Source organism: Anabrus simplex, chromosome 7 (genome assembly GCF_040414725.1).
Source record: "Anabrus simplex isolate iqAnaSimp1 chromosome 7, ASM4041472v1, whole genome shotgun sequence".
NCBI lineage: Eukaryota > Metazoa > Arthropoda > Insecta > Orthoptera > Tettigoniidae > Anabrus > Anabrus simplex.
Window position 1 is genome coordinate 184,999,740 of NC_090271.1, and position 21,092 is coordinate 185,020,831.

The window sequence follows — 21,092 nt, forward strand, 5'->3', positions numbered from 1 at the left end:
AATATAACTGACGTATTTTCTGCGGTTTTCGCGTGCAACATTTTGTTTAAATGAAAGAGGTGCGTACGAGACAAACACAAATGACAATCATATTTAGTGCTCATAAAGAACAAGTTATTATAGTTTCTTCAGTATAATCATAATGAAATGAGTAATGCCAGTCATGAACAGTGTATCATTGAATGTCGTAAACAAGGTGTAACGACCAAATCATTCAAGAGACCAACGCCGTAAATTATTCATGAAATGTCCCTGAAGGTGGTTTTCCATGGTTTCCCATTTTCAGACCAGCTAAATGATGGGACTCTACCTTAATCAAAGCTACGGTTTTTTTAAAATGCTATTTGTTCGGGGCATCGACCTATAGAGATATTTTTGCCCCTACTTCAACCATGTGATATAAACCTGCGTGTAATTGGAATGGAGCAAGTGTAGAGTGTTGAATGTGAGGAAAGGAACGTTAAGGACGACGCGAACACCCAGTCCCCAGGCCAGGGATATTAATCATTTACAATCAAGAATCACTGACACAGTCGGGAATCGAACCCGGGGCCGCCGGGTGACAGGTGGACGCGTTGCCCCCTACATCGCGGGGCCGGACAAGGCGACGGTTACTTCCTTCACATTCCTAGCCAATTCCTATCCCATATTTGCCGTAAGAATTATCTGTGTCGGAGCGACGTAAATAAAATTATAAAAAGAAAACTTTAGTCATGAAATGTGAATGATGTCCGCATAATTTTAGTGGAGTGAAAAACGCCTACCTTAGGGGCCGATGACCTATATGTTAGGCCTCTTAAGGTGATCGTTTTGTATAATATAGATCCTAATGATCAAGAAGTCTTTGTAAACTTTCTAGTATGAATCCACTTGGTTAACAATCTCTATTCAGCCCGATTCGTTTCATGCATGGCTAAATACAGATAGAACGAGGCGTGAAGCCCTTGTTTGCTTGTTAGTAGGTAAGTCAACATTGTTTCAATCACCGTTACGAACGAGCTTCCTTTGCAAAAAAATCAGTCGTATTTGCGAAATCAATAAGACGTACTGCAAACATATAAATTGGGGCATCCTGTACGCCAGTTTTTACCTTGTTATCATACTGAAAGAAGTGATAACTTGATTTTTGAAATAATATCGCTCTTGTAATGAATAAATGACAATTAAGTGAGTATGGCTGAAGTTCAACCTTGTACATTTTTATAACGCCAGTTCTACCAGCAACTGTGTGTTACCGGTCTTTCATTTCTCGATACCTCATTATCTCTACTCTGGTGCAGATAGTGAATACTTTAGTAATAATCTCTCGTCATCAGTTTCCTTTCACTAGCTTATGTTATTCCTACGAGTTCTGAAAATTTTAATCACCAGTACTACAATCTTCAGATGAAATGGAATAGATATTACGGGAATAGACACACAAATGCATTTCTACCAAACTTGATGTGTAAATAGTACATTGAAGTCAAATATTAAAATTTATTTATTCCACCTATTCAATACATAAATAGAGATTTTAATTAAGAAATTAAATATTGAATAAAATTATAGGGACATGTTTCGCCCTTTAATTAAGGGCATCTTCAGCCTTAATCTCAATCTGAAAGGTAATTAATCATGTACCTGACTGTATGAAAATTACATATGAGGATGATGTTGAAAATGTGCTTCAAATGGTGAGCAAATGGTTAACAATAGTTATGATATTTTTAAAATGAAGCCTTAATAAATAACGTGTAAATAGTACATTACCACAGATTAACCCTACATAGTAATGCTAAATATCGAATTCCAAAATTAAAGTCTCAGTTTGAGCTGTTCCTGGGTTTGCGTTATTACCATTTATTATTATTATTATTATTATCATTATTATTGAAAATGAAAATGAAAACCTACAACCTGTTTTTTCCCCAGTCTGACCGGGTCAGGGATGTAATGAATGAACCATATATACGCTATTATTACAATGGGGTCGCCACTCCCAAAGTGATTATTAATGACTGATAAATGCTATGAAATGATAATGGAGAGTGTCGCTGGAATGAAACATGACAGGGAAAACCGGAGTACCCGGAGAAAATCCTGTCCCACCTCCGCTTTGTCCAGCACCAATCTCGCATGGAATGACCGGTATTTTTAACCACGGTATACAGCGGTGAGAGGCCGACGCGCTGCCGTCTGAGCCACGGAGGCTCTTCTATCATTATCATTATTATTTCTTATTTCTTAATCCGTTTTACCGTCCAGGGTCGGTTTTTCCCTCTGACTCGGCGAGGGATCCCACCTCTACCGCCTCAAGGGCAGTGACCTGGAGCGTGAGATTTTAGGTCGGGGATACAACTGAGGAGGAGGACTGGTACCTCGCCCAGACGCCCTCACCTGCTATACTAAACACTGGGCTTGTGAGGAGATGGGAAGACTGGAAGGGATAGACAAGGAAGTGGGAAAGAAGCAGCCGTGGCCTTAAGTTAGTTACCATTCCGGCATTTGCCTGGAGGCGTAGTAGGAAACCACGGAAACCTCCCGAGGCTGAGTGGACCCCATTCCAGTCCTCGTACCACTTTTCGAATTTCGTAACAGAGCCGGAAATCGAACGCGGGCCTCGGGGGCTGGCAGCTAATCACACTAACCACTACACCACAGAGGCGGATTATTATTGACAACCTGTGTACTGCTAAGTACGTGGTCAGAGGAGATGTCCGTTCAGAAATTAGGAAATGAAGTCTTTAATGGAAGTAGACGGATCTTGTAACTTGGTTATAGAGTAGCTAAAGAAGACAGAAGTAAGAAGGGCATAAAATACGGACTAGCACAAGCAAGGCAGGCCTTTCATAAGAAAATAAATGTTTTCACTTAGAACATTGATATAGGAATTAGAAATGAAATGAAATGAAATGGCGTATGGCATTTAGTGCCGGGAATGTCCGAGGACAAGTTCAGCTCGCCAGGTCCAGGTCTTTCTAGTTGACTCCCGTAGGCGACTTGCGCGTCGTGATGAGGATGAAATGAATGATGAAGACGACACATACACTCAGTGCCAGCGAAATTAACCATTGATGGTTAAAATTCCCGACCCTGCCGGGAATCGAACGTGGGACCTCCGTGGCCAAAGGCCAGCACGCTAACCATTTAGCCAAGGAGCCGTTTTCGAAGACTTTCATCTGGAGCGTGGCATTGTATGGAAGTAAAACATGGAAGATAACTAGCTCAGAAAGTAAGAGAAGTGGCTTTTGTAATGTGGGGCGGTGAAATGGATAGAGCGAATTACTAATGAAGAGATACTGAATTGAATTGACGAAAGGAGGACGATTTGGCAAAATTTGACCAGAAGAAGAGATAGAATGATAGGAAACATTGTAAGACACCCAAGCGTAGGAGGCATGAACGGCAGTGGCAGACCAAAGTATGAATATGAGAAACAACTTAGAGTAGATGTAGGATCTAGTACTGTAGTAACGTAGAAATGAAAAAGTTGGTATAGGATAGTGTGGCTTGGAGCGCTGCATCAAGCCACTCTACGGACTGATGACCCAAACAATATCGGAAGTATTACATTTTAGTCAAGGATTCTCTTATTCTGAGAATCTAAGAAGAGGTTGGCCGTTATTTTACGTAAGAACAACATCCTTCTAAAAAGTTGACTTTCGAATCGATTTTCCAGGTTCAATAATCACAGCACGAGAATACTTCATCAGACGGAGAGCTAGGGAGAGATTCGCGCTGAACGAAGCGGTTTCCCCCCTACCTGCCTCTCAGACTGTACTTGAGTTGAGGAGCTCGGTTTGCGTACTACAGAGAGCTGGAAGTCGTTGGCGAGATGTAATATTCTTAGTACGGTACCACAGCAGCTAGAGAATTAAAAGAAGAGGAAGTTTTTACAGGCACCATACGGCATGTATAAATAAACTGTTCCTCTTTCTTAATGGAGGAGAGCAGCCATGGGGCATGATAGCCTAGTGGGATTGTGTTTAGCTTCTCATTAAGGCGACTGCGGTTCGTAACTAGAGACCAGGAAAGTGACGTTGGGCAAAGCCCATGTCTGTCTCGCACCAGGCTTGGGCTAGCCGGCAGCTGTGACAGCAGTGCATTCTCAACATTGGAATGCTAAGCCTGGGCTTACCAAACCAAGTCCAAAAAGCTGGACATTTTTTCTTAATTGCCTCTGTAGTACGTTGCATGCTAAGCGCACCGTCAATAAAGACTGCAGAATCAATATAGATATATTCACCATGAACAGGTTTTTTACCAAATTATAGATGATTCATTGAAACATTATATACAACAAATACACCTTAAATAAACAAATAAAACTAATTTACTAAAAGTTTAAATTAATCTAGGGACGTTTATATACGCGTATTTACAACCGCTTAAATCAGGGCCGCTCGGGGTGCATGCACCAGTGCATGGCACAGTGCACGGTGCAAAAGACAATTTCGCTTGGTTGAACAGAGTGCAGATCCCCACTCCTCAATTTGGAGCAATTGCGCTGTCTCTCTGTTTCCCCACGACTGTCTCGCTCGCTCCGCCTGTCTCCCTCTTCCCTACTTGCTCCGTAGCGCTCCAAATCCGAGCTGAGTTGAACCGAGCTTAGCCGAGTAGCCCAGAGACGAAGCGTTGGTCCGAGCTGAGCCGAGTGGGACCGATGCACTGTGCACAGGACCTCTGCGCCTCAGTTTGCACGCGTGAGATTTTGGGCGTTTGAAAAGCTCTGCCTTAAATAAAAACGAATCTCCTTAAAAAATTGCCATAATTAAAATAAATCTAGGGACATCTACATAGGCTACACACATTCACATATTTTACAGAGAGGACCTTACATTCTTGAGGTCGTTAGGGAGCGTCTGATTTCGAAGAAGACCAGTAGAAAAGGTGAATCCACTGATTTACCCACCTCAGTCAGTGACTTTAATGCCCTCAGCAGCCATGAGTTCGCCGGAGCCACAGTTCTCACTTTAGGCGGATTGAAAATAGGCCTTTGCTTGGTATTGTCGACATAACGTCTGTTAGTTTTTCACTTGGAAAGCAGGATATCTTGTGTACAGGTATAAATGCATACCCTGTTTCAAAATGAAACTCGTACAGTGAAGAATCACTTAGCATGTAGTGAGGTAAGGCATAATTTTATTCATTCTCCGCACTGAAATCTGCACGTTCCAGTGCCAGCAGTATAAAAGATTGTATATTAAGAACATCAAATCCACACAACACATTAAAATAGTGTTTTTTTCTTTGCGTCAGTCCAGCGTGAAAGTAAATCTCGTACCGCACACTTCAAGAGCGAACAAATTAAAGCAAATTCAATATTGACTTCATTCCTACTCAGTCATGCTTCCTTGAAGCCGTGCTTCACTCTGAGAAGAAAAATGCTTATCTACGCCAACGATAGGTAGTTGGACTTCCCGTAAGTTTTGACTGACCATCACAAGCGGAAGAATCTTCAAACGAAATCGGCAGGTTGTACAAGGTGTCATAAAACGTTTTAAGGAACGCAAAACAGTCGTAAAGAAGAGAAGCAATGAGGTCCAGAAAATTATTTAGTAAGACGGGTGAATGCTGGTTACTCAACAAAGAACTGATCCAAAATTATCCGCACCTAAGTTGTCTTTATAGGCTAAGGAATGTTTAGGTAAGAAATACAGTCCTAAAACCGGGACAAATGTGTTGAGAAAGCATAGCCACCACGGCCGACTAGCTAGGAAATTTTTCTGTAGTGTGGTTAACAGAATAAGAATATAGTGTGCTGTTAAGCACATACGGAAGGACTTTACAATATTTTTAAAGTTTTACGATTTGCTTCATGTCGCACCGTCATAGATAGGTCTTACAGCGACGATGGGATAGAAAATAACTAGGAGTGGGAAAGAAGCAGCCGTGGCCTTAATGAAGGTACAGCCCCAGCATTTGCCTGGTGTGAAAATAGGAAACCGCAGAAAACCATCTTCAGGGCTGCCGGCAGTGGGGGTTCGAACCCACTATCTCCCGAGTGCAATCTCACAGCTGCCTGACCCTAACCGCCCGGCCAATTGGCTCGGTGCTTTCCATTTTGGAAAACTGTTATTTTCATTGATTAGTGCAAGATAAACCTCTTTGGTTCAGATAGGAAGGTTTATGTATGGCGTATACCACACATGGAACTCTCAAGTGAGAAATCTACCACCCTCTATGAACCACAGTGGAGGATCAGTAAAGATGGGGTTGTTTGGCTTCTAGTGGGGTAGGTAATTAATTTGGAGTTTTTTGAGGGTACCATGGGCGGAATGTATCAAATATTTTCTGAAGTGATGTGAAGCCTAGGCAACAGAGACTAGGAATAATTAACACACTCATATTTTAACAGGACAATGATCCAAAACGTAAGGGGCTGAAAGTACGTAGCTGGCTTCCTTATACCTGCCCCAAGCTGATAGAAACTCCGCCCCAGTTACCGGACATAAATGTAATAGATCTATGGTCCGATCTGAAAGATAAAACTCAGTAGAACTCCGTAACGAACTAATATGATTTAAAGAAAGCAATATTAGAAGAATGATCGAAAATTCCTGCATCTTACTGACAAACCCGGTCAGATCTATTTCCAGAAAATTAAAGGAAATCATCAGAAATAAAGGGCTCCGCCACAAGACATTAATACATTTAAATTGTAGGCTACTTTCGTTATTTACTTCTGCAAAATATACTTTTATTTTGTTGTAATTAGAATATGTAAGTTTTTCATTTTGGGACAGAAGACGTCCTACTGAGACGAAACTTTTATCCTTTTCTAATGTTGTTCCAAGAAGTAAATTTTAAATATGAACTATATGTTTGTTGAACTGAGCCGTATCGTAAAATATAACCTTAATTTCATTTACTGGATGCACTTCTTATTTTTTATATTGAATATAGTCTTGTAATTCACCGAACGAATTTCATTTTAAGCCACTCTACGCTTAGAAAAAGAAACTAAAGTGGGGAAACATGCGTTTATAAGCCATTGACGTTATACGAAATGCTCTTGAAGTCACATGAAGCTGCGTAATTTTCCGCACATCGATTGTTAAAGTGAATCAGTTATAATCCAGGCTATAAATGACAGCAATTTAGCAATTTAGGTACACTAATAAAAGTTGTACAAAATTATTTTATCTATTTTTTGTTTTAACTCGAAATTAAGTTTACTTTTTACTAGGTCGTTTAGTGTAGCTGGCGTAGGCGTACATACTGTTCAGACATAGGCAAAACAAATACGTTTCGACATATCCGACAGTCGAACCTGGGTCCTCACGTCGCCAGAAAAATGAGAGTTCCCTAGTTCGACTGTGGATTCTGTTGGGCCGTGTTTTCTCTGTTATATACCTGAATGGCCGTGTTCACAATCTTCGCAACACGATGAAATGGATGATTATTTCACTTCAGATTTTAAAGAAACCTACATTGTATTCTTTATGCAGCTGTGAATACTCAGAAGGTCATTCGCAGTCTCATATTAAAAATTCAACCTCCGTTCTATAACCACAAGACGTATCAAAACGCGTGTTCACTAGTTGCGCCTGTGGGCAAGAAAAGGCGATTGGGAATTTGAAAATGTATAGACAACAAAAACGTACCCGGGTTTGTGGGATATAGCGGCGGGGGTGGGGGAGGTGTTCATCAAAATTTTAAAAATAGGTACAAAATTGTACGAGTAAGTTTTTAACGACTTTAGTGTGGTAATAATAGATTTTTGAAATTTTGATTCAATAACATAGAGTAAAATGCTAACTAACCCGGCCCCGTTGTGTAGGGGTAGCGTGCCTGCCTCTTACCCGGAGGCCCCGGGTTCGATTCCCGGCCAGGTCAGCCCTGGAGTTATCTGTCGGTAAGATGGCGGCCCCGGTCTAGAAAACCAAGAATAACGGCCGAGAGTATTCGTTGTGCTAACCAGACGACACCTCGTAATCTGCAGGCCTTTGGGCTGAGCAGCGATCGCTTGGTAGGTCAAGGCCCTTCAAGGGCTGTAGTGCATGGAGTTTGGTTTGATTTTAAAAATTCTAACTAACGGAACAATAATTAGACATGCATTACAATTAAATAGAAGTACGGCATGTTTATAGAATTAAGTCACTTTGTATTTGACTATACACTAACAAAGTAACAGACACTAAGTAGAACTGCGCAGACACACTGAGTGAGCGAGAGTGCCAGACTGACGAAAGTGCGCGGCAAGCGGGCGAAGCGAACGTCAGTGTCCATGACCTAGACAAAAATATACCCCTGCTACCCTTCCTCACAGCAAATGCTACATATACGCTGCTGCGCGAGTCTTCACTACTTGCTGTGGCGCTGTACGTATCGGTTAGCCGCGACGAACGACATTTTATGCGGATTTCGCCAAATAATTTTCTTACTAATTTATTAAAGAAATAAAAGGAAAGAATTAGACTATAAGACAACAGGGTTTGTACAAATTGCTTTATTTAATGGTTTCTATAATTCCTAGTTTCAGGCAGTTAGAATGGAATAAGAATGTAATGTTTTATCCACAAAGTGTTCCCTAATCACCACCACTGCTTGTAGTAGGAATATCTAATATTCGCTCTATCATTGAAGAAAGTTTGGATAAAGTTAAGGATTGATTTTTTCCACTACTTTAAAATGGCATTATTATGCTCAATTTCCATGGATAGGTATGAGCATATTCCATCGATTTTGCTGACTTCGCTGTTCCATGGCATTATTATGCTCAATTTCCATGGATAGGTATGAGCATATTCCATCGATTTAGCAGACTTCGCTGTTCCATTCCACGAAGCGTTCTCGTAGGTCTTATGATGCAGATGCTAGAACAAAAATAATATATTTTAGAAAAGCTCCTACCACACGTAAGCCTACAGTTGAATTACTAGCAGGTATTGCTGACATTTTATTTCCTAATTCTTAACAGATCTACACACTTTCAAGACCATGAGTTCCAAATCCTACTGGGGCGTTAATGGCACTCTGTTCGTTCTCCAGCAGCGCGGAACTTTTCTCACGACGCTCGCATACCTTTAATTTGAGACGTCCCCGACAAGCCTCTTCAGGCCAGGTACTGGTAATTTAGGATTTTCTGATAAGTTACTGTGTCCTTTTGAATGCGTTCTCGAAGTCATTTATTGTCAATACGTAGCGTCATTTTACGAAATAAACTTTTCGCACTTATTGGCACTACAAATGTTCGCTATTTTATTTTGTTTTCGCTGCATGCATGTAGAAACCACCAACACGAATCAGAAAGGCCTTGCTACTTCGCTGAAGTCCAGAACTACCGTACCGTACCATCTCAAGGTGGCAGCACTATTCCGAGTCCTGGTAGCGTCATACCGAGATTAAACTCATGTTGCTAGACACATTGGCCCTTTCTCTTTGAAATGAGATACTGAACACTGTCGTCACACTGTTGTCTAGATATAATTTCGATTTTGTTTTTGCAATGCTCACCGGCCCAAACAGTGTCCCGAAACTATAAACGTATTCTGCGTCAAAATATATGGATGGGATAGGTGAGAGACTGTTCCACTATATGTATTGGTACGTGGCAAAGTCACCGGTGCAAATCTTTTGGGTGAAATGAAAGGCCTGTCAGTAGAAAATAAAATGAAATAAGTAAAAAACGATGAACTGGTTGTTATTCTTACGGCTGTTGTGTTATTGCGCTGCTAGCTTAGGGAAAGACTGCTTATGTCAACAGTATACTTATTTTTAAACTACATTTAAATATTTTAAGTATAAAATTAAAAGTAAGTAAACTGAAATCAGGAAATCGTGTATTGATATATTATTTTAACGACTTTCTTGCCTCTCTAGTTAGTAAAATTCTATTTGTGGAGAAAATACATAGGAAGTCGTCTAATACCTTTAGTCTGAAATATTATTTTTGTGAGATGATTGTTCAAAGTGGCAGTGGAACAAACGAAATGCCTAGGTCATGGGACCACTGATAAGATATCCTGAGGTGCTGCACCTTAATTAAGGCCACAGCCGATACCTTCCTTGCGCCGCCAAAAACCTTCGATGTGTTAGTGCAATATTAGAAACCAATACAAAAAGAAGTATCCTGTGTCCGATAACCTACTCTTGGTGCTCATGAATGTTTTCAGCGCACCTGATCTTTGGCAGCCTTAAAATGTTTCTCCGTGGTTTCCCCATTTTCACGCCAGGCAAATGCTGGGGCTGTACGATTCCTCCCAGTCCTATCCATTTCCTGTCCCATTGCCACCACAAGACTTTTCTGTGTCAGTGCGGCGTAAAGCAATTAGAAGTAAATCCCGTGGCTTAAAATATACTGTAAATGTCACGGATTTTTATGACCTGGAACGTTTACACCTGGGACTTTTTTCTTGAAATCATATTTGGATTTGACGTACTGACTGAGTTATGGATCATAATCAAACACACTTTGTACAGTAGGAAACTTACATTGAATCATACTACAATTTGTGATTTAATACACAAAATATAACAGAAAATAACACGCTTGCCTTGAGTCCAAAGAAAAAGAACCGGGCTCACACCATCCGCACAATGATCTCGGCAGATGTGTATCGCGTCGCTGATAGGAATAACAAGGCGTAGCTGGTTTTTAATTCAAAAGCTCGCCCTATAAAACCCATATTTTATTGATTTCATGTGTAAATGAATGTTGCTTAATGTTAGAGAAACGTAGTTGTTTTTTCTATGGCATACAGTCATAGGCGTTTAAAGGAGACTAAAACACCTTTCATTGCAAGTTGTACATGAACCTGAACGAGCTAAAATTGAAAATGCACATTATGAAATGTTTCGGTACTTCTTAGTCTTCTCAAGCCGTAAAATTTCATGCCTTTTTTTATATCTTTGGGAAGAGATTCAGTTCGATGTCACCCACCACAGGGATGTTTTCCTGCAAGTAGAACTTTCGGCACTTTTCTTCGTTATATATGGAGATGTGGGCGAATTTCTGAATCTACTTCAAAACGTGGCAACTTTTCGTAATCCAATCAATATTGGTTAAATATTGTGTGTGTGTGGGGGGGGGGGGGTAGAGGAGGGCACTCAATTTCCAAAATATTTCAACTTTTGTCAAGTTAATGTTAATTCTACCGCACTCAAGTGCAAAAACAGAGAAAAATATTTCTATAATACGTGATATCAAGAACAGAACTGAAATAGGGTCAGCTGAAAACCGTCCAAGTAGTTAGTGGGATGTAAAGCATATAGCATTAATTATTATTAATCTCCTCTTTGTAAGTCCCACGTTATTTATTCATTTATGCATTCTTATTCTACCGCTATTGACACACCTTGTGGAATAATGGGTGCGAACTGTGTCGAACAAGTGGATTTTGCCCTGTTTTACGCTGACCCTATGTAATCACTATTGAGTGTTCCTGTCGTGGTTGGTAGTTTGGTGCGTTGTCTGAATATTAGGAGAGGAGTTTGGGACATACACACACACACACAACCAGTCCCCGGACCAGGAGAATTAATCATATACAATTAAAATCTCTAACCTGGTCGGGAATGAACCCAGAACCCTCTGAACCGAAGGCCTCAACACTGATCATTCAGCCTAGGAGTCGGATTCATTATTTATTTATTTATTTATTTACTTTTTACACTTACAAGTTAGAGACTTTTAGGGAGGTGACTGAATGGACCTCTCGAACAGTTAGTAGGAACATAGTGAAAATAAGTTGGTATGAATGATTGAGGTCTGAAAGGATGAAGACTTTTTTTTCAGTGTGTGTTTCATAGACACAAGAATAAACATCCTACGTCTCTCAACGATACTCCATACTCCATCACAGTTCTATTCATCGTCATATTTAAAGGGATAAGCCCTGCTCTGGTTTGTGAATTAAAAGCTCGTTATCATTGAGAAAAGTATTCTTTGGGGAGGAGAAGAGACGCGGAGACCTGAAAATAGTACTTCAGTAGGTCAAACACTCGTTTTAACGAGTTCTGCCACCCAAAGGGACTCTACAAGTATGTTTTAAAAGGCCGCTAATGAACAACATAACATGTACGAGCAACACAATGGCAATAATGGTTTGTTCTTTGAAGCTCGAGTGCTTACTTGTGTGACTCATGAGAGGCCTACTTGTGTCACTCGGGTGGTTGTGAAAATAATAAAAAGGCAGTGTTTTGTTCTGTTCTTTGAATTACTTCGCGTTCACTAAGGAAAATAGAAACTACTAAGGCATTGTAATATAATTCTGGTGCCATGGGTAGAATTAATGTTACGGTTTAAATGTAATGCGTGCTTTTTCTAAGAATAGGACTTGCTTAGAAAAATGTTGAAATGGAAATCTGTCCCTAAACAACGTATCATCGTACTTTCAACGTTATAAAATCTCTACCTTAGAAGCATCGTCGCTAGTTTTTATCTTTCTGTTCCCGTGGTAGCGGTTTCGACCCGAGCTGAGGTCGATGACATCTGAGGATATTCGAATGTGACAATTCCCTGATAATAGTTTCCGGTATGTTAAATAACTTCTGTGTAACAATATTTCAAGACGCTGGCATCCCTTAAAATATACTTCAATTGATGGTACATAAAACTATATTATTATTATTATTATTATTATTATTATTATTATTATTATTATTATTATTATTATTATTATTATTATTATTATTATCAATTTAGGAAGGTTCGGCTTGTGCCGGTAACATAATGGGCTGACTCGGCCTGAGCAAGGAGTCACCTTCTTGATTATGAAACTACAGGTACATGTATGTACAAATATTTACGACAGAAATAATTACAACATATACATTTATACAATAAAAACAAACAACTTCAGACTTCTTACGTCCCCGTTTTGGGAATCTGTTCTTCAGTATTACTGGAACTGCGGCCTGGAACTTCATGCTGTTTGGCGTGAGTCAGAGGAAAAGTCGTTCTTAGGAACTTTCTCACAATGTGGCAAGTGCTCAGGAGGGTGGCTTTCTGTAGTTCTACGTATGTGTGATGATGCAGGTTTAATGCGGCCAGAGAGCTGTGCAAGCATTTTGGAATAACACCGGTACATGATATTACTATTGGAACTGTGGTGACTGATTCTAGTTTCCACAGGCGTTGTATTTCTATTGCCAGTTCTGTGTATTTTGATATCTTTGTGGCTATTGTTGTTTGCAGATTGGAGGTGTTTGGACAAGCAATTTCTATAAGGGATGCGGATCTTTTTGATTTATCGATTAGAATAATATCTGGCCTATTGTTGCTGAGCGTGATATCGGTTATGACTTCTCGGTCCCATAGTAGTTTATATGAAGAGTTTTCGAGAATGAGTGGAGGTGTATATTTCCAATATGCAGTTGATGACTGAAGAAATCCACATTTTACAGAAAGTTTCAGGTGAATGATTTTTGCTACCTGATCATGTCGGTGCTTATAATCGGTGTTGGCCAAGTGTGGGCAACCAGAGATAACGTGCTGTATGCTCTCTGTAGATCTGGAACAGCGGCGGCAGTTGTCTGAGACAACTGTTGGATCATTCATGATAAATCTACGGTAGTTCCGTGTAGCAATTACTTGATCTTGGATGGCCAGAACAAATCCTTCTGTTTCTGGGAAAAGACCGGAGTAGGTCAGCCAAGCGTGCGACGCAGGTTTGTCGATATAAGGCTGATCCAGTTCATGGGGGTATTTCCCGTGAAGACGTTTTTGCTTCCACATGGCCATATTCATCTCTTTTGTGGGTGGGGTAGGAACAGGCATTTCTGGCGACGACAGATTGAGAGGTGTATAGTTTATATCAGCTCTGCAAACAGCATGATGAAGACACGACGTATCAGGTCCCGAGTGGAAATATTCCCTTAGACTTGATATTAGATTGCTGTGTAAATTGACAATGGATAAGAAGCCCCTACCACCTTCTGATCTCGGGAGTATAAGACGTTCGGTTGCAGATTTAGGATGGTGCATATGGTACCGGGTAAGTGGCTGAAGTTCTGTTTGGGTCCATTTTATGATACCAAAGGAGTATGTGAGCAGTGGTACGGCGTACATATTGACTGCTTTGGTAAGATGTTTAGCTGTCAGTTTTGATGATGATGATGATGATGATGATGATGATGATGATGATGATGATGCTTGTTGTTTTTAGGGGCCTGACATCGAAGGTCATCGGCCCAATCGGAGCTCCACCGTGCTAGCCACTCAGCCTGGTTATTATTATTATTATTATTATTATTATTATTATTATTATTATTATTACTGTATTTTTATTTCATGTGTTGTCACTAGCCTGGTACATCTCGCGATGTAATAATGTGTTTAAACAATTTGATCTCAAAATAGGTCACTCAAAATAGAATTTATTTTTTAATGTTTGGGTATTAATATCTTCGATGGGTAAAATCTATGTTTCTGCTAATTTCGATTGAATTCTTGGGATTCTCGCAGTCTGCATTGTCAGAAGTAATAACCACACGCGCTTGACCTCCATAAAAATAGGAGTCGACTAGGCAGACTGGGATCGAAGCCTTCTTGCCTCAGGCTGTACTAAACTGTTCATCGGGATACAGAAGTTGCTGTGGGTACAAGTTGCGAGGTGTGAAGCCAGCTGGTGTTTTGTTCTGTGGTGGTTTCTTTTTACTTTCTTTTACGTTCATATAACCGTCCAGCCATTGACGTCGCTCTAGGCGTCCCTTCTCAGAGCTTTGTTCATCACTTTCGTTCTCTCGGAATGGCTACATCTGTGGAAAAACAACACACGAAGGCGTCTGGGTACTTCAGCTGGCAATGTTCAACCTCCATAAACAGTTCTATTTTAAGGCAGAGAATATACCAAAAAGAGATAGAGTTGATAGTGTTGTACTACTCGTCTGCTGTGCTTGCTTTCAAGTAGATGGTGGGTGAGAACTCCACTGGCGGCAGCTCCAGTGATGATTTTTCCGTTGTTTTCCATTTTTATTCCAAAATATGCCGGAGATATAATGTTTATAATTTACTGTTTCTTATTTTATTTAATTTCGTGTGGCTATTTCTAGCCGAGTGCAGCCCTTGTAAGGCGGACCCTCGGATTAGGGTGGGCGGCATCTGCCAAGTGTAGGTAGCTGCGTGTTATTGTGGTGGAGGATAGTGTTATGTGTGGTGTGTGAGTTGCAGGGATGTTGGGTACAGCACAAACACCCAACCCCCGGGTCATTGGAATTAACCAATGAAGATTAAAATCCCCGACCCGGCCGGGAATTCAGCCAGCGAGCCGGATACTGTTTCTTACGGTATAGGCGAGATAACTTTGTTTCATAGATCAGTGTATTTCATCTTCGAGTTTGTTACTATCAAAGAGAAAGCGATGACATTAACGACATTCCTTAATAACCAATCCCTGTGATGGTGTGACAGTGTATTTTTTTTGCTAGTTGCATAACGTCGCACCGACACAGATAGGTCTTTTAGCGACGATGGGACAGAAAGGGCCTAGGAATGGGAAGGAAGCGGCCGTGGCCTTAATTAAGGTACAGTCCCAGTATTTTCCTGGTGTGAAAATGAGAAACCACGGAAAACCATCTTCAGGGCTGCCGACAGTGGGGTTCGAACCCACTAGCTCCCGGATGCGAGCTCACAGCTGCGCGCTCCTAACAGCACGGCCACCTGACAGTGTTTTTTTGTAGGATAGGTTGGTGTATTCATTTAGTTAAGCTTGACAGACCTTGCGGCTCGATCGATGGTACCTTTCTCCTCGTTTCCTTCATACGCTTCGTCAGTGATGCCCAGGATATGTATGGCAGATAACGGTGGAGTTGTTGGGATTTCAACCATCCTTCGGGCTGAGTACCGGACCGACTAGACAAATGCACAACAATTAAGACCACGGCAGCCAACTTTTCCGATCCAGCACTTTCCTTTCCTAGGTCGCCGATGTATGAAGCGAGAAGAATGCATTGGTTTGTAATGTAATTTTGTTACGGTTCGAGAGTTTTTGCGATCTCTTCGACCCATGCACCTTCAGAAACATAAATCTGCTGTACGTAAGTAGAGCTTGAGTCTTAGAGATGCAGGCTATTCTGTGTTTGATTTAGTACCTCTCAAAATTCTTGGCGGCCAAGCGCTTGAGATATCGAAATCTGGAGCACGACATGAATATTTATTGCAACCCGCGCTCGGAAAGCACGTCTTAGATCCACAGTCAGCCCAGGATCATTACTAAGTACAGCACAATCTCTATCCACCATCAACCACTTTCTTGAAGAGCGGGCATAACTAGTTAAAATTCATTGGCGTAACGCAGAAAGATAGACAATTGCTTCGATAGCATTGACCTTACATATATGTTTTGTTGTTGAAATACATTGACGTCCACTAGGACTTTCTAATACAACACTCAGCTCGTACTATGAGTGGCAGAGGTGGGAATAGAACTCATTTTAAGTCATTTCCTGCTCAGTTGATCTCCCGAGGCTGAGTGGACCCAGTTTCAGTCCTCGTACCACGTTTCAAGTTTGGTGGTAGAGCCGGAAATCGAACCCTGGCCTTAGGGGCTGGCAGCTAATCACACTAAACACTACACCGTACAGGCGGACATAATAATAATAATAATAATAATAATAATAATAATAATAATAATAATAATATAACGTTCCTGGCCTATTCCTCAAAATATTGCAGTCGGAATTGATCTGGATTGGGCCTAGTTTTACGGTGGATGCTCTTCCTGACGCCAACTCTATGAGAAAATGTGTATTCATATGAACAGCAGATATATTACATAATGTAATGTTGTCCGCCTCCGTAGCCTAACGGTTAATGTTATTAGCTGCCGCCCTCGGGGACCCGGGTTCGATTCTGGGTACTGCCAGAAATTTAAGAATGGCAGGAGGACTGGTATGTGGTTGAAATGGCACATGCAGCTCACCTCTACTGGGAGTGTGCTCTGTAAAGAGCTGCACCACCTCGGGATGAGGACACGAGTTTACTTCATGCAGTGCTGGTAATAACGTTATCCGGACCGGTGACGTACCTCTTGACAGTAAACGGAAATTTGAACAAGTTACTCGTTCATTCTGAGTGATGAATTAAGAATTAAAATGGAAAATTGAAGTTTTGTCACAGACTTTGTAAAAATGAGAATTAAAAGCAAAATGTTATTTTCTTTCTTCAGGGACTTAGGACTCTGAGATCAAAACCGATGTAGGTATGGTCTCAGCAACCATGTGCGGGTATTTCAATTAGTCGCTAATCAGGCAGCCTGTGTGTCAGTTTCGAGGTTCCGTTGTTCTAGATGGCAGAGTAAGTGGGGTCCACGGCTGTTTTAATTATTTTTTCGGGTAAACCACAGATGTGTTACCAGATATAATTTACACGCCGACATCTTACGACATTATTATTATTGACAAATACATCGTAATTGGGAAATATCCCGATGGCAATGACCACTTAAAGGGATAATAAAGTAAAAACATAATTACCATCGTCCTCCTCCTCCTACTACTACTACTACTACTACTACTACTACTACTACTACTACTACTACTACTACTACTACTAATACAAGCAACTGGAAAGACAATATTACAAGAATCACTGAACATTCTAAATCCAGCATCATCACATACAAATTCTATGAGTGCTTCAAAAATCAGACTACCTGTGCTGGGTTTGAACCTACTATCTTGGTGTCCAGAGGCCGCCGATACATAACCAGTGATTCACAGAGGGGTCTTTACATTACTTTCAAATACGAATGAATTACTAAAAATGTTGCATGCTGATAAAAATTGTTGGATAATTGCTCAGTATTGGTGTAAAGATCCTGACTGTTCTTAGAAAATGGTTTTGATAATTGTTGATGACCATAAGATATTTTCCGTACACTTTCTTTTGCTTGAAACACGCATTGCTTACGTGGATAGTGACCCTTCGTTTGAAGAGAGATGATGTTTTTCTTATGTTTTACTATCACAGAGTTTTGAATTTTGCCTTACGATATTGTTAACTGTACACCTGAAATAATACAGTGAATAACACTGTTTTATAATTCCCCTTACTTAAGTGACTTCAACTCCCCTCCAACTAGTAGGACCATTGCCGGGCTGAGTGGCTCATACGGTTGAGGTGTTCGCCTTCTGACCCCAGCATGGCATGTTCGATCCTGTCTCAGTCCGGTGGTATTTGAAGGCGCTCAAATACGTCAGCCTCGTCTCGGTAGATTTACTGACAAGTAAAAGATTTCCTGCGGGACTAAATTCCGGCACCTTGGCGTCTCCGAAAAACCGTAAAAGTAGTTAGTGGGACGTAAGGCAAATATTATTTTTACAGTTCTTCAGGGTTACGTCACTTCAGTTGACTATCGATTAACTTGAGCTCTTTAACTGAATAGTCAGCGTAGTTGCCTTCGTTTCTTGTCATGGTCTGGAATTTTATGCTTATAATATAGTGAATTCCCTTTGTTCTGGGACTATGTGTTCGTGATGTACCCAACATCCTTGCAACACACACAACACTATCCTCTACCACAGGGCCTCTCAAACGCCCAAAATCTCACGCGTGCAGATAGAGGCGCAAGAGCTCCGTGCACTGTGCATCGCTGCCGCTCGGCATGGCTCGGATCAACGCTTCGTCTCTCGGCTACTCGGCTAAGCTCGGCTCAACTCGCCTATACTCGGCTCAAGTCAGCTCGGATTTGGAGCGCTACGGCGCAAGTGGGGCAGAGGGAAACAGGCGGAGCGAGCGAGACAGGCGTGAGGAAAGAGAGAGTAAGCGCTATTGCTCCAAATCGAGGAGTGGGGGGTCTGCACTCTGGTCAACCAAGCCAAGTCGTCTTTTGCACTGTGCACAGTGCATGCACCACGCGCATGCACCTTGAGAGGCCCTGCTCTACCACAATAACACGCAGTTTCCCAAGCGCGGCAGATGCCTCATACCATCGTCGGAGGCTCTACCTTACAAGGGCTGCACCAGTGTGGCAATAGCCACACGAAGTTATTTACTGTTGACTGAAAGTACAACCTATTCAATAATCACCACATTAAGAACTCGCATATTGCTCAAATGGACTTTCGCAGGAAACACCTTAAAATTAGGCGTCACTCAAAAGGCGTTCCCCAATCCAAACCACCATAATAATACTTCTTTTCTAGTGTGGAGCTTAAATTTTAGAGAAATTGATTTTGATATATTAGTCATAATTTCATTTTAAATAACTACAGATAAAACATGATATGATTTACATTGCATCTGAGTCCTTCACCTATTCATAATGCGAATAGTGGAGTTACTACGATATTATACCACAATGGAAATAAAAACTTAACATACTACTGTATTTGAAACCATAAGGTCAAATTGTGTGCAACTATAACGAAAACCATCTTTCCAACCAGTCGTGTTGAAGAACACTCCATTTCGATTCTTTGGAGTGACATCAAGGTTCTTGAGCGCGGTTTATTCTCAGTATTTATCACTCCCGCCCGAGAAAATATCTGGCCTATCATCTTCAATCTCATAGACTAATCAACTCTCAATAAGTTGCGATTAAAAGACGATATTCCATGGCAATTTGCTAAACATATTGATCTTATTCTTCCTGGCCTTTTCTCAATTTCCTGGTTTCGGCACTTTGTATAGGATTAGCCGAGTATTACGGCCAGATGTTCTTCCTGACCTGAACCCTATGTGTTTCTGTGGTGGTTTCCAGTGTTATGTGTAGTATACAAATAACGATAAGGATTAGCATGAGCACAAACATCCAGTCCCCGAGCAAGATGATTTAACCAAGCAAAGTAAAAACCCTCGACCCGGCCGGGAATCGAACCCAGGTCCCTCTAAACCGAAGGCCAATACGCTGACCATTCAGAAAAGGAGCCGAAATCGTTAAATATACTGATTAACATATACAATTGTGCTTCGTGTAAAGGAGAAATTATTGGCGAGAAATTACATCGGTGGTTGTGGCGTTTAAAGAGTACAGAAATCCAATAAAATCGATCACTTATAAATTGTTCGTATTTACAATACGTGTCGAGTTTTCTGAGAATTTCACATTATTTTCGGACAAATACATAAATAAATACATACCGGTACATAAATTTAACGGGTGGTTTATATAATCTGGAAATATTTCTTGTGAAATGAAAGTAATTATTTTCATATTATTCAGGAAGACTTTAAATGTTATTTGTAGAGATAATGTAACATGATCCTTAAATCGAAAGTACATCCTTCTTTATAAATGTCTAAGCATTATAGAGGATATTTCAATACGTCAGAATTTCACTGGGGATGTTTATTATCTAGTGCTGCAGTAATTATGTAAATTTACTTAGGTATTGATAAAGTCGTGACAAGCCGTTGTCTGTATAATTGCCTTCGCATCAAATCAAATAATGTTTCTATGGTGTTCACCGTTCGCTGGTGTCCATAGTAATATTGCACTCAATGTCCGATATTTTAAAAGGAGACTCGTTTGGCGATCAAGCGGTCCGTGGTCCGTTGCAGAAGTGCAATTTTTTTATCGTTTAAGGAGGCACATTATGTTGCTGCTGTATGTATCACTGAAATATGGACATTATCTTATCTCTTCAAGGGATTCTCACTCTCCCGGTCGCCTGCGCTGCGAGCCTGTCTCCTGCCAAGCACTTGGCCGTTATGCGCTTCTCGACGCCACGAGCTCCCATCCTATGCAGTCTGCTGGGAGTTATATCAGCGTAAGGTTCAGTTTAGTCAAGTGTTCACGTATTTAGTGCTTAGTGTGTTATTGCAATGTCATTTTCATTATGTTAGCGTCTGCGTGTTCATAATGCCTTCATAAAGCACAGGAAATATTTTGCGAAAACACGCGCTGGCTGCATTACGGCAAAGTAATTGGCGGGAGACAGGCTCGCAGCGCAGGTGACTGGGCGTGTGAGAATCCCCCGAATAGATAAAATAATGTATCTGTATAACTAAGCTTGACCTGCAGTATGGAAGCCCTTCTGGTCTGATGGTGATTATTGTTTAAAGGAAAAGTACAATTAGTAAACCATTCCCGCACTGTTGGTCTCAGAACTTCACCGACTTAATGGGCACTTACTGTAGGCTATAATGGTGGCGCGATTAAGTACTAGAAGTAATGTATTGTCATAAACAAAAGTACCCCACACTATGCTTAGCCTTCGTGCTG